General features: G+C 42.0%; 1 protein-coding gene across 1 annotated transcript in view; it reads left to right on the forward strand.

Moving 5' to 3' along the window:
* The first annotated feature begins 3,201 nt into the window (after positions 1-3,201).
* The window catches only part of LOC126252734 (uncharacterized), a 152,277-nt gene continuing 141,606 nt past the window's right edge, over positions 3,202-13,872 (forward strand). The window contains exon 1 of the mRNA XM_049953636.1: positions 3,202-3,287. The gene's annotated coding sequence lies outside the window, so the exon portion shown is untranslated. The remainder of the gene's footprint in view (positions 3,288-13,872) is intronic.

Genomic DNA, 13,872 nt, shown 5'->3' on the forward strand with positions numbered 1-13,872 from the left:
AAAAATAGTTCAAATGGCTCTGAGCACTATGGGGCTTAACTTCTGAGGTCATCAGTTCCCCCGAACTTAGAACTACTTAAACCTAACTAACCTAAGGACATCACACACATCCATGCCCGAGGCAGGATTCGAACCTGTGACCGTAGCGGTCGCGCGGCTCCAGACTGTAGCGCCTAGAACCGCTCGGCCACTCTGGCCGACGAGAACTATCGTCATATATCACAAGAACTACTGAGATCATACCACTTAGGCGATGTAAAACATCGTTTAAACTAAATTTCTTGAAATATAATGTGGATTTATTCTTGGATAATCTTTGCGCCGTTAGTGACCGACATGGAAAACGTTTCTTCTCAGATGAGGGTGAATTTTGAAGGCAAATAAGAGTACCTCAGTGTTGTTCATACGAAATGGTGTTCACGAGGCAAAGTATAGAAGGAATTAGAAGACGAAATATTTTTAGGTACGAATCTTTACTTTTCTTAGTTCTGATGTTGTTCATTTCTTTGTTTCCTTTGTGAAGAGGCAGATATCTTTGCTGTTTGCGTCTGGAAGTCTTGTTGTGAGAATGCGTCAGATTTACCACGCCTTCACAAAAATTCCGACAATAGATCTGGATTCAAAAAGCAGTGTACATTGTTCTTGCAACTGAAAAAAATATTATTTGGTGATCATTGTACGTTTGGTCTTAGGCCATTTCCGAATGAAGCAAGTTTTTTTAAATGTTACACTCACATCACCAAAATCACAGGTTTGTAAAGACCTAAACCCATCTGATTTATATGCAAGGTGTATTAAAGGAATAAAATTGACAGCCTATGATGGTTAAAATAGATCATTTAGACTTCATTTATCATTTCTTACAATTTCTCATTCTGGAAACATCCCCCAGGCTGTGGCTAAGCCATGTCTCCGCAATATCCTTTCTTTCAGGAGTGCTAGTTCTGCGAGGTTGGCAGGAGAGCTTCTGTAAAGTTTGGAATGTAGGACACGAGGTACTGGCAGAAGTGTGAGGACGGGCCGTGAGTCGTGCGTGTGTAGCTCAGTTGGTAGAGCACTTGCCCGCGAAAGGCAAAGGCCCCGAGTTCGAGTCTCGATCCAGCGCACAGTTTTAATATGCCAGGAAAGTTTCATTTCTTACATTGTTACAGCTCTGTTAGGATTGATTATGATGCTTTAACAATCAGCATGTGTCGCTATTTGTGGTTTGTTGGTGTAAGAGGTCGGCAATTTGCTTGAAACAGGAACAGAAGTGGTCCAAATAATACACCAGTATTAATTTTTTCCCTCTCAGGAGAAGTTCCACCACGACAACAGGATGAGGTATCGAATGTGAACCTTGCATTCTATCAGTTACACAATCTGCCTTGTGACCCTTACGCTTTAAGTTCGTCCAAAATAATGTTGTGATGTTCACTGTCCAATGCCTTAGATAGAGTGCAAAACATCCTGATAGGTGAAATTATTTTCATCCACGTATTTTGATACGAGGACGATGAAATAGTTGCTGGCACGTTCAGTGGAGGCGCTATTCTGAATTTGCAATCATGAGTGATTCAGAATTCCATATTTGCAACTGTGTTTAACCGTTCTTAAATACACTACTGGCCATTAAAACTGCTACACCACGAAGGTGACGTGCTACAGATGAGAAATTTAACCGACAGGAAGAAGATGCTGTGATATGCAAATGATTAGCTTTTCAGAGCATTCACACTAGGTTGGCGCCGGTGGAGACGCCTACAACGTGCTGACATGATGAAAGTTTCCAACCGATTTCTCATACACAAACAGCGGTTGACTGGCGTTGCCTGGTGAAACGTTGTTGTGATGCCTAGTGTAAGGAGGAGAAATGCGTACCATCACGTTTCCGACTTTGATGAAGGTCCGATTGTAGCCTATCGCGATTGCGGTTTATCGTATCGCGACATTGTTGCTCACGTTGTTCGAGATCCTATGACTGTTAGCAGAATATGGAATTGGTGGATTCAGGAGTGTAACACGGGACGCCGTGCTGGATCCCAACGGCTTCTTCGTGTCACTAGCAGTCGAGGTGACAAGCATCTTATTCGCATGGCTGTAACGGATCGTGCAGCCACGTCTCGATCCCTGAGTCAACAGATGGGGACGTTTGCAAGGCAACAACCATCTGCACCAACAATTCGACGACGTTTGCAGCAGCATGGACTATCAGCTCGGAGACCATGGCTGCGGTTACCCTTGACGCTGCATCACAGACAGGAGCGCCTGCGATGGTGTACTCAACGACGAACCTGGGTACACGAATCGCAAAACGTCATTTTTTCGGATAAATCCAGGTTCTGTTTACAGCACCATGATGGTCGCATTCGTGTTTGGCGACATCGCGGTGAACGTACATTGGAAGCGTGTATTCGTCATCGCCATACTGGCGTATCACCTGGCGTGATGGTATGGGGTGCCATTGGTTACACGTCTCCGTCACCTCTTGTTCGCATTGACGGCACTTTGAACAGTGGACGTTACATTTCAGATGTGTTACGACCCGTGGCTCTACCCTTCATTCGATCCCTGCGAAACCCTACATTTCTGGATACAGAAAATGTTCGACTGCTGCTCTGACCAGCACATTCTCCAGATCTCTCACCAATTGAAAACGTCTGGTCAATGGTGGCCGAGCAACTGGCTCGTCACAATACGCCAGTCACTACTCTTGATGAGCTGTGGTATCGTGTTGAAGCTGCATAGGCAGCTGTACCTGTACACGCCATCCAAGCTCTGTTTGACTCAATGCCCAGGCGTATCAACGCCGTTATTACGGCCAGAGGTGGTTGTTCTGGGTACTGATTTCTCAGGATCTGTTCACCCAAATTGCGTGAAAATGTAATCACATGTCAGTTTTAGTATAGTATATTTGTCCAATGAATACCCGTTTATCATGTGCATTTCTTATTGGTGTAGCAGTTTTAATGGCAAGTAGTGTACATTACCTATTCCGAAAAAATTGATAAGGAATTTAATATTGGAATAGGTGGACAGCTATTAATATGTCGACACGCCGTAGCTGCTTCCTCCCAGATAAGCGCTGCGGAACTGCAGTCCTGCCCGCGGGTTATTTTCAAATTTTGTAATCCGCAGCGGTTGTCACAGCCCCGCACGACCTGCGTGTCATGACGTAAAATGCGAGCTTATCTGGTCTGAGATATCGCGGTCACGCCGGCCCGCGGTTTTATCAGTCCATCTGACGAGTCGCCAGCGGCCGCTCACGACAGCTGTACACCTGTACACCTCTGCAGCAACTCTTACAGGTGCGTCCCGCCGTCTCTACACCGTACCACTGTTGCTTAATTTCGTCACAAGCTTCGCCTACCCCTCACTTATCCACATCGAACCCTTACAATCTCTATTTTCGAAGAGCACATCTGGAGGTGCAGACAACACAGGATTTACATGTACTCCTTAAGCCAGCTTACAGTGTGTTGCGGAGGGTACACTTCGCAACATCATTGTTTCTCCCCCATTTGCCGCGCTGTCTAGGAATGGTGCGTAGGAATATCGACTGTCTGTCAGCTGCTGTATGAGCTGCAGTTGTCTGATTCTTCCCGTGGTGGTCATTTCGCGAGATGTATATCAGAGGAAGTACGACGCTAAGTCAATTATTATCCGCAATTTTGTTATATTTTTGTAGTAATGTCGTTTTACGTTGATGACGCATGATTTTTTTATTTGTTGTTATACTTTTGCAATTTTCAAGCTGCTATGTGATTTTCGTTATCGCTGCCGTGCTGTTAATCATGGCTGCTCCACTGTCTATTTGCACCAAACAAGAGCAACGTTCGGTGATCCGTGTTTTGTGGTCGGAAGGCGTATCAGGGGCCGAAATTCATCGAAGACTATCGGTACAGTACGGGAACAGTGTTTTGCTACAACGGAGTGTCTACGAATGGATTGAGAAATTCCGAAATGGTCGCACAAGTGTTATGCACGATGAAGGGGCCGCACGACTGCTTACCTCCACAAATGAAGGAACCATTGAGCGTTCACGTGAAATGATTCTCTTAGACAGACAATTAACTATTGACGACGTGGCACATCGTCTGCAAATTAGTCACGCTTCTGCCTACGAAATCATCCACAACAGACTTGTTTCATAAAGTTTGTGCGAGATGGGTCCCAAAACAACTCACACAGTTGCATAAACAAACACGCTTGGGCATCTGCAAAAAACATTTGGATCGTTATGGTAACGAAGGGGACAACTTCTTAGACAGAATCATTACTGGTGACGAAACATGGATCCATCACTACGAGCCGGAGAGTAAACGGTAGAGTATGGAATGGAAACATCCAAATTCGCAGTGCAAGAAAAAGTTGAAGACCCAACCGTCCGCAGGAAAACTGATGATTACGGTTTTCTGGGACGCACAAGGTCCAGTACTGGAACATTATGGGGAAAGGATCTCAACAATAAAGAGTGTACGTTATAGTGAGATGCTTACTGCCAGGCTAAAGCCTGCAATTCGAAGTAAACGCCGATGATTGCTGTCAAAAGGTGTTGTGTTGTTGCACAAAATTACCCGTCCGCATACTGCTGAAACGATCCAGAAACTCAAATTTGAAGTGCTGGATCGTCCTCCATATAGTCCCGATCTTGCCCCTTCTATCACTTGTTTGGTCCACTTCAACAGTCATTAAGGGGCCGTCGATTTGCCTCGGACGAAACAGTGAAAGAAGCGGTGCATTCCTGGCTCGCAGCTCAACCGAGAACCTTCTTTTATGAGGGCATCAGGAAACTTGTGCAACGATGGACCAAATGCGTTGAAACGCAAGGAGACTATTTCGAAACATAATGTTCATTGTAATGAAATAGGAAACTTACAACATTATGTTCTTGTAAGTTTCCTATTTCATTACAATGAAATTTTTTAACTACTTTGCCGGTAATAATTGACTTGTAGTGATATTTCGTGCCAGTTTCTTGTACTGTGTGACAGTCATCAGTGAGCAAGGTACGCTATTTCTGGTCCACCTTATCGGCACATTAACTTTTTCGAGCAACTCGGTAGTTACTTAGGTTAATCACAGGCTTCGCTCCAGATATTCGTACCGAGGAGCGTGCAACTGTTTGTTCCGATCCATCTACAATCCGTTGCCTTATCTCCCTTACGCTGACAGATTTGATGGTGTACTTTCGCTGGGAGCATGTCTTAAATTTACAATAAGCTAACCACTACACGAGTCTCAAACATGCTGGCCGTTGTATTTGTGTTTTATTCACTTTTACGAACGCCAGTCACTGCTAAATCGCAGCTGACAACTAAATCCAAACGGCGTATGTTTCTAGCCAAAACAAGAATCTATGGCACCCGAACCGTTGTTTATCCAGCGTCAAACGCCGATCACTGCTAAAGCGTAGCTGACAACTAAATCCAAACGGCGTTTATTTTTAGCGAAAACACAAATCTATGGCATCCGAACCGTTGTTTATCGAGCGTCGATCAACGAAACCTAAGAACGACCTGTCGCATACTGCGTAAATTGAGGAACCTATGAAGATGCTTAGTATGAGCTAAGTAGTTTGTATGAATATGAATTGTACCTGCCACACAAAGCGATATCTGTACACGAGTATCCGGTCGTTCTTGTCAGAGATAACTCTTTTGACGTTACGTGCTCTTCGGAAGAATGTAAGATATCGGGAGACAGGCTAAGTGATGGTTGTTATCGCGATATCGACTGACTTGATGCGTCTAATGCCAAACCTACAGTAGGCTCTGACTCTTCTCCTAGGTCATTTTGCTTAATTTTCAAGAACGGTAGTCGGACAGAGTAACATAATTATAAAACTACATCTTTGACGTCACTCTACTGTTGCTTTCTGGAACCCATTTTACGCTACGTATCAGAAACTTTCTGGAAAATGAAAATATCTATAGGAAGCGACATGGATTCCCTAAAACAGAGATTTTGTGAATTTTATCTCGCTCTCTTTGTCCACAAAGGTCCAGAGCGCCCAAGTTGAAGCCGCGTTTCTTGACTTCCGAAAAGCATTTGATATCCTGTTAGATCGAGGCTCGAACCTTGGACTTCGTCTTCCGCGAGCAAGTGCGCTACTAACCGAGCTATCGAAGAATGACCCTGGATCCTTCCTCACAGCTTTACTTCCGCCATTAACTCGACTCCTATCTTCCAATCTTCCAAACCTTACTGAAGTTCTCGTGCTTACCTCGCTGGACTATTGCCTTCTGTGTCTGTGTACCGATCTGCATCTCTTATTTTAATACGCGACCACTGTTGTAGTAACACAAGCGAGAACGTTCCATGTTAGTCAGTTCTTTTAAAATAACATTCGTTCGGAGTGGCATACGTAACTAAAAACAGTAACGCGAAACATATATTGCACAGACTTGCTCTTCGCGGCTTGATCCGACGTTGTACGGTTTACAGTAGCCTATAGGCCTACTGGCACTGCACCACGCAAGTAACGAGCAGCCATTAGTGGCTCGCCATCACATTTTCTTTATCTTAAATTTCTTTGTGACTAATGCCCTTTTGGCATATTTATTATTTTATAAATGACATATAAATACTGCCAGTCTTTCACGACGATTCCGTACTTATATTCTATCATACGATTTTAGTCATAATTCTGTGACCATGTTATAGAATACATGCCATTCTTCGATTTAAATTCTGAGGAAGACACTCCTAGCAGTGTCGAAACCAGGTTAATTTGTTAAAAATAGTGAGCGAGGGCTGATTTTCTTTCAATTATATCTTTGGATTAATTTCAGTCACTTACTGTGTGTGTGTGGCGGGGGGGGGGGGGGGGGGGGGGGTCTAGAGTTTAGAACACGAGATGGATAACTCGTTTCCGTAAACAGTTTCGCTTCCTCCCCACTACTGGCTTGCTACAATCGACCTGTGTAAAATTCTAAAACGGTCATGTATTCAAATGTACAATACCAGTACACGATGGCTGCTACAACAAACAGTTTTTCTGTCTTTCCACGCCCCTCATTTTCAGATATTACAGTCGGTTCTACATCTAACGATTGTCTTTCAATAACAAAAATGATAGTATAAAAATAGTAAAATACAGTATTACGATGTAGTGGCGACACCACAATAATTTGTGTATTCCATCTCTCTAAATAGCACCGTCTAGGTCACGACTTTTTTGCTATATTTTCGATGACTGATTACAGGTAGTGTAGACCATCTTCAGATATAGAAACTCGTCGCAGCGACTGTTGTGGCTCATCAAGTTCACAGCCGCATACTAATTCCCATCATGCCCCGCGGCCAAACGAGCAGTTTGAACGTCCAAACGCAAATCGTTCAGAAGATTTTATTTCATGTAGTTCAGTAATTGTCACCCTGTATATTTCACACCAATTTTGAATTATAATTTGCTTTCTTAACCTCCGTTTAATTAAATGTAAATTTTACCAAGAAATATATCTGATATCTACAACATTTCTACGTAGGCACATAGCTTGTGTGTCCTGCCGTGTTGTGCTGTCTACCCACTGCAGGTTCGTGTGTGAAATTACTGAACGCTTGTTCCATGTTTCATATCTTGCCAGTGGCCTTGAAACGAACGACATCCTTTTCGTATCTGACTCGTTAACTCTACGAAGGGCGTTGAATAAATATTTCAACACATTTTTGTTTTTCTGATAGCAGACTGGTTTTATTGAGGATACCAATATTAATCCCACACTTTTGTCTACAAAACCTCATTTTTCAACATAACCTCCGTACAGTGCGACCGCCTTACACCACCTCAGTTGGAGGTCCTGTAAGCTCGCGTAGTACCACTCTACTGTTCCACGTCGGAGTCAACGTCTTGCTGCATCAATACTTCCTCACCATCCACGTACCGCTTCCCGCGGAATTACATTAGATTAGATTAGATTCAGTTTTCGTTCCATAGATTCAAAAATGAGACGAGTCTCGTGGGTGTAGAACAAGTAAGAAAGTATAACATAAAAAACATAAAACATTTGAATGTAATACTTATTACCTTGATCATTTGTCAGGAGACTGTCAAAATAGGTGACTACGTTACAGTACATTGGAACTGCTGATATTTATAGAATTAATACACTGTCAGAATGATACATAGTTACCCACATTTAACAACTTTATTATACACAAAATAACTAATCTTGACTGTTGTGACCAAGTGCTGTCAAAACTGAAATCTAACAGACATTTTTACTTAAGCTGTCCTAACAGTCTCTGCTAACATACTCATCTAGAGAGTAGAAGGAGTGCCTATCGCAAAATCTTTCAAGCTCTGCTTAAACTGTGCTTTATCTGAAACCAAGTTTTTAATGGTTGCTGGCAATTTATTCAAAATGTGTGTTCCTGAATATTGGACCCCTTTTTGGACCAAGGTAAGTGATTTTAGGTCTTTATGCAGATTGTTCTTATTCCTAGTATTGATACTAAGTATTGAGCTATTGGTTGGAAAGAGAAACATTATTTGCAACAAATTTCATTGAAGCATAAATATACTGAGAAGCAGTGGTTAGAACACAAGGTTCCTTGAACAGGTTTTTACATGATGTTCTTGAATACACCACAAATAAGTCTCATTACACGTTTTTGCACGCTGAAAGCTTTCACACGGTTTGACGAGCTATCCCAGAATATGATCCCGTATTACACAACAGAATGAAAGTAAGCAAACTATGCAAGGTTTTTTTTTATTTTAATCTCCTACATCTGACATCATCCTCGCTGCAAATACAGATTTGTTTAGGCGCTTAAACAATTCTGTGGTGTGCCCTTCCCAACTGAGTTTATTATTGAGTTGTAATCCCAGAAATTTAACACTGGCAAACTCTTCGAGCTGCATATCTTCATATGTTATACACGTCTGGAAAGAAATCTCTTACAGGTTCTGAACTGCGTATAGTGGGTATTTTCGTAGTTTAATGACAGTGAATTAGCTTTAAACCATTTACTGATGTCAGTGGAAATTTGATTAGCAGCCGTTTCTAAATCTGTACTTGACTTGCTACTTACTGCAATGTTTGTGTCATCTGCAAACAAAACAAACTTAGCATCTGGCAATATAACAGACGAGAGGTCATTAAGAAAAATCAACAGTCACAAGACGGAACCTTACGAAACGCTACATAGAATTAATTCCCAATCAGATGAATATTTACTGTCCGCAGCTCGTGGTCGTGCGGTAGCGTTCTCGCTTCCCACGCCCGGGTTCCCGGGTTCGATTCCCGGCGGGGTCAGGGATTTTCTCTGTCTCGTGATGACTGGGTGTTGTGTGCTGTCCTTAGGTTAGTTAGGTTTAAGTAGTTCTAAGTTCTAGGGGACTGATGACCATAGATGTTAAGTCCCATAGTGCTCAGAGCCATTTGAACCATTTTTTTTAAAATATTTACTGCTTACTGCACAGGTATTTCGCAACAACACCCTTTGTTTGTTGTTAGTTAGGTAACGCTCGAACCATTTCGCAGCATTGCCGGTGACACCGTAATATTCTAATTTACCTAAGAGAACGCCGTTACTCACACAGTCAACGGCGTTTGACAGGGCACAGAAAATGCCAGTAGCCTCTAATTTATTATCTAATGAATTAAGTACATTCTCACTGTAAGTGTAAATAGCCACTATATCGGAACCCTTAAGGAACCTAAACTGCGATTTGGACAATTTGCAGTTAGATGCGTAAGGAGACCCTTGAACACAACATTTTCAAATATTTTTTAAAAAAGCGGCAAAACTGAAATTGGTCGGTAGTTTGATGGTATTCTATATCACCCCTCTTGTAAAGAGGCTTAACTGCAGTATATTTTAACCAGTCTGGAAATGTCCCGCTGATAAGAGACTGAATACACAAATAGCTTAAGACAGAACTCAACTCGCATGAGCATTCTTTGATTAACTTCATTGATATGTTATCATACGCACTAGAATACTTTGCTTTTAAAGGTTTTATAATGGACGCTACTTCTTTGAGAGACATGAGTGTCATTTCCATTTTACTGAAGTTATATGAAAAGACTGGTCTCAGATAGTCTATTGCACCGTTTAGTGAAACTGATAACCTCAAGTAGTCAGTAACAGACACAAAGTACTTGTTTAAGAGGTTTGCAACACAACATGCACTTGTTACCAATGTCTCATTTATTTTTACAGCTATTTGTTCCTCTTCCTTTTCTGCCTCACCAGTCTCTGTCTTCACTATATCCCATCTATTTTTTATTTTCCTGCCGATGTAATTATCTTTTTCTCATAATAAAGCTGCTTAGATTTCTGGATTACCTACTTCAATATTTTGCAGTATTCTTTGTAATGCATTACAGTGCTAACGTCAGAGCTATTCCTAGACAGTAGATACAGTCTCCTTTTTTTCCCAGATGATATCTTTATTCCTTTTGTAATACATAGTTTATTTTTATACTTCCGTTTGATTTGAGTTACCTTTAGCGTGAAACAATTTCCAAAACATGAAATAACTTTATTAATGAATGCTTTGTATTTTCCATCTGAGTCAGAAGTACTGTAAACATCTGTAGAGTTCATGTCTTTGAGCAATCTCCTAAAATTCTCAATTTTTTATTGATTTATTACCCTCTGGCACTCAGTTTTAATAGATTTTTATCCTGGCAAGTTTCAACATTCAACACAAGATACTGCATGTCATAATCAGATTTACTGTTGGTTATGTGATATGACTTTTATTCCTAGAGTTATCTGCAAAGTTATTATCAAGAGCAGTCTCAGAACACTTACATACTTTAGTTGCAAACTTCGCAGTAGGAATTAAATAGAATGACAGTGCTAATGATTTCAATAATTGTTCACTGATGGTGCTTTTCAATAAATCCACATTAAAATCACCAGCAACCACTAGTTTCTTGTTTCTTACTGTGAGGTGGGACAACAGACCTTCCAGATTTTTTTATGAAGATGTTAAAAGTTTGCTGGAAATGCTCTGAATATACTTACTATTATAAAGGACTTATTATGGAATACTACTTCTGTTGCACAAGCTTCTAAGTTATGCAAAATTCATTAATATCATGTTCTTGAAATTAAAACAGTTTCTGACAAATGTGGCAACTCCTCCTTTCTCCATATTTTCTGTTCAGAAGTAAGAAGTTAACCTGAATCCTGTAACATTTAACATATGTATACTAGTGGTCACATGATGTTCAGAGAGGCAGATTATATCAGTTGGTTTGCTCAACTGTAAATTCTTCAACACAAGTAAGCAACTCATTAAGCTCACTCCTTAGTTCTCGGATATTCTGACACAAAAAAGATAACTGATTTTGTGCACTGGATTAATTACAATTGTATTAACCTAATTTTACTGTTAAGTTTCGAATATCTCCAGTTTGAATCAGGAACTGTTTGCATGAACTGGGTACACTAAAATTTCCTATCTGGCTGCCTGTTTTATCATTGTGAATGTCATTTTCAGCCTGTCTTTGAACGTGTTTTGATTATGCCCTTCCTACCCTAAAAAACTGTTGTTCTTTCACTTAGAACCACCGGTACTTTACCACTTGTGATAATGCGCCCTCCCCCCCCCCCCCCCTTACGTTATTTGCTATTAGCCCAGGCAGTTTTTCTTTCCTTTCCTGTTGAGGTGAAGGCCATGTCTAGTATAGTCCCATCTGCTGATAGAGTCAACAGGAACCACACCGATATGAGACCCAATACCTGATCCAAGCAGCCATTCTACCTCTAAATTAACTCTGATAGCAGAAGAGTTTAAATGAGGCCGGTCATGGCGTCTCAGAACAGATACAAACCCAACACCAGTATGTCTCGTTGCTGAAGCTATCTGTACCAGGTCACCCTCAGCTGAATAATCAGGGTCCCTGTCAATACTGTTCCCCGCCCCACCCACTGTTACCACGGTGTCTTCCTTTGTGAGGTCTTTGCAAAGTGAACCTACATCCTCTGTCACCTGACCCAAACTTGTACTAGGTTTAAAAAAACTTGTGACCTGATAACCTGACCCTAGTTCATCCTGCAACAGTTGGCCAATATTTTTACCATGTGAAGAACCTAACAAAAAAAGTTTCTTCTACTTCACAATTTTTTCTGACTTCGTATTTCTAAAATACTTTGCGTCCTTCATTGGTCCTAACAAATGGAAGTCGGAGGTGCGAGATCTGAGCTGTGGGGTGGTTGAGGAACTGCAGTCCAATGAAGTTTTGTGGGCTCCTTGCGGGTATTGCGGGTACGCTGAGTTATGTGAGGTCTTGCGTTGTGGTGGTGAAGTTTTTATGGCGACGAACACGCTAAAGTCGTTTCTTCAATTTCCTAAGGGAAGCACAATACGCTTCAAATTGCTCGTTGCACCATGAGGGAAAACATCAAGCAGAATAACCCCTTCATGGACTGCGTTTTGTTTCCTCTATCACCTCGAAATGAGAGAAATCGAACACATTTGCGTGACCTTGTTGCGCGCCCAACGGTTCACCGTACTTTTGTTCATTGGCAGGTCTCCGTAGACATTTTGCAAGCACCTAAGAATATCTGTGATGTTCTGGTTTACCGCCAAAAGAAACTCAGTGGCAGCTCTCTGCTCAGAACACACCCCTCTTACAGCCGCCATTTTTGAATGCTACATATAGCGACACCACCTATCGGAAATTCATGGAACTATAGTGGCTGAAACGGAAATATTCCACGGTGTCTCACAACAAATTTCTCGTTTTTTCAACGGAAATTGGCCGAGGAAAAAATGTGTTGATTACTTATTGAAGCCAGTCGTATTATTGGCTGTCAACACGCCAGTAATATGCAGAGATTGCAGTCTTCGCGTTATGAACGTAATGCAACGAGTTACACCAGCACTGAAACTCGGCTAACTTGCACTGCATACCACCGCAGTTCGTCCCCCGACAATATGTGTTCGTGGACCTGTTTACAAAAGACGGATCGGACATATTCCCACTTCAATGTATTCGACCACATCTAATGACCTGTGTGAGGCTCCTGATGTTCAAATGGCTCTGAGTACTATGGGACTTAACTTCTGAGGTCATCAGTCCCCTATACCTTAGAACTACTTCAACCTAACTAACCTAAGGACATCACACACATCCATTCCCGAGGCAGGATTCGAACCTGCGACAGTAGCGGTCGCGCGGTTCCAGACTGTAGCGCCTAGAACCGCTCGGCCACACCGGCCGGCACTCCTGATGTCCTCCTTGCTTTTGTAATCCCGCGTAACTTGACCTTCCTAGGTATGGGAATTCTTCCCCTCATTCCGCTACTGTGTCGTTCCTAGATCTGGTCTAAGCAAGTTACTAATCTCCTTTCTGCTTTTCTGATACTTCGTGCCGCCCGGAGTGACCGAGCGGTTCTAGGCGCTTCAGTTTGTAACCGCGCGACCGCTACGGTCGCAAGTTGAATCCTGCCTCTGGCGTGGATGTGTGTGATGTCCTTAGGTTAGTTAGGTTTAAGTAGTTCTAAGTTCTAGGGGACTGATGACCTCAGATGTTAAGTCACATAGTGCTCAGAGTCATTTGAACCATTTTTTGCTTCTTCGTTTTTGCTTGTTTACCCTTTACACAAATTCTATCCTAACTATTTCGTCAATTGCTACCTGCATGTCTCGTAAGTTTTCTCATATCCTGACAGAGGGGCATATTACAAACTGGAAATAATGGGAAGCTACATTTTCTCTCTGTCGCTCTCAATACCGGCATCGAAGCGGTGCAACATTTTGTTTCCGACGGGAAGTCTTATTTTAGAATGAAATCAGGAACTACGCAAGAAGACAGTAGTTCAAAGAACAACAAACGCTCGTAAACTTCTACTCGGATTGCAGTGAATGAAACGTCGACTACTTCTTTTCAGGTCTACATTACTTCTCTCACAGGCTGCGACATG

The sequence above is a fragment of the Schistocerca nitens genome, chromosome 4, assembly GCF_023898315.1.
Source record: "Schistocerca nitens isolate TAMUIC-IGC-003100 chromosome 4, iqSchNite1.1, whole genome shotgun sequence".
NCBI lineage: Eukaryota > Metazoa > Arthropoda > Insecta > Orthoptera > Acrididae > Schistocerca > Schistocerca nitens.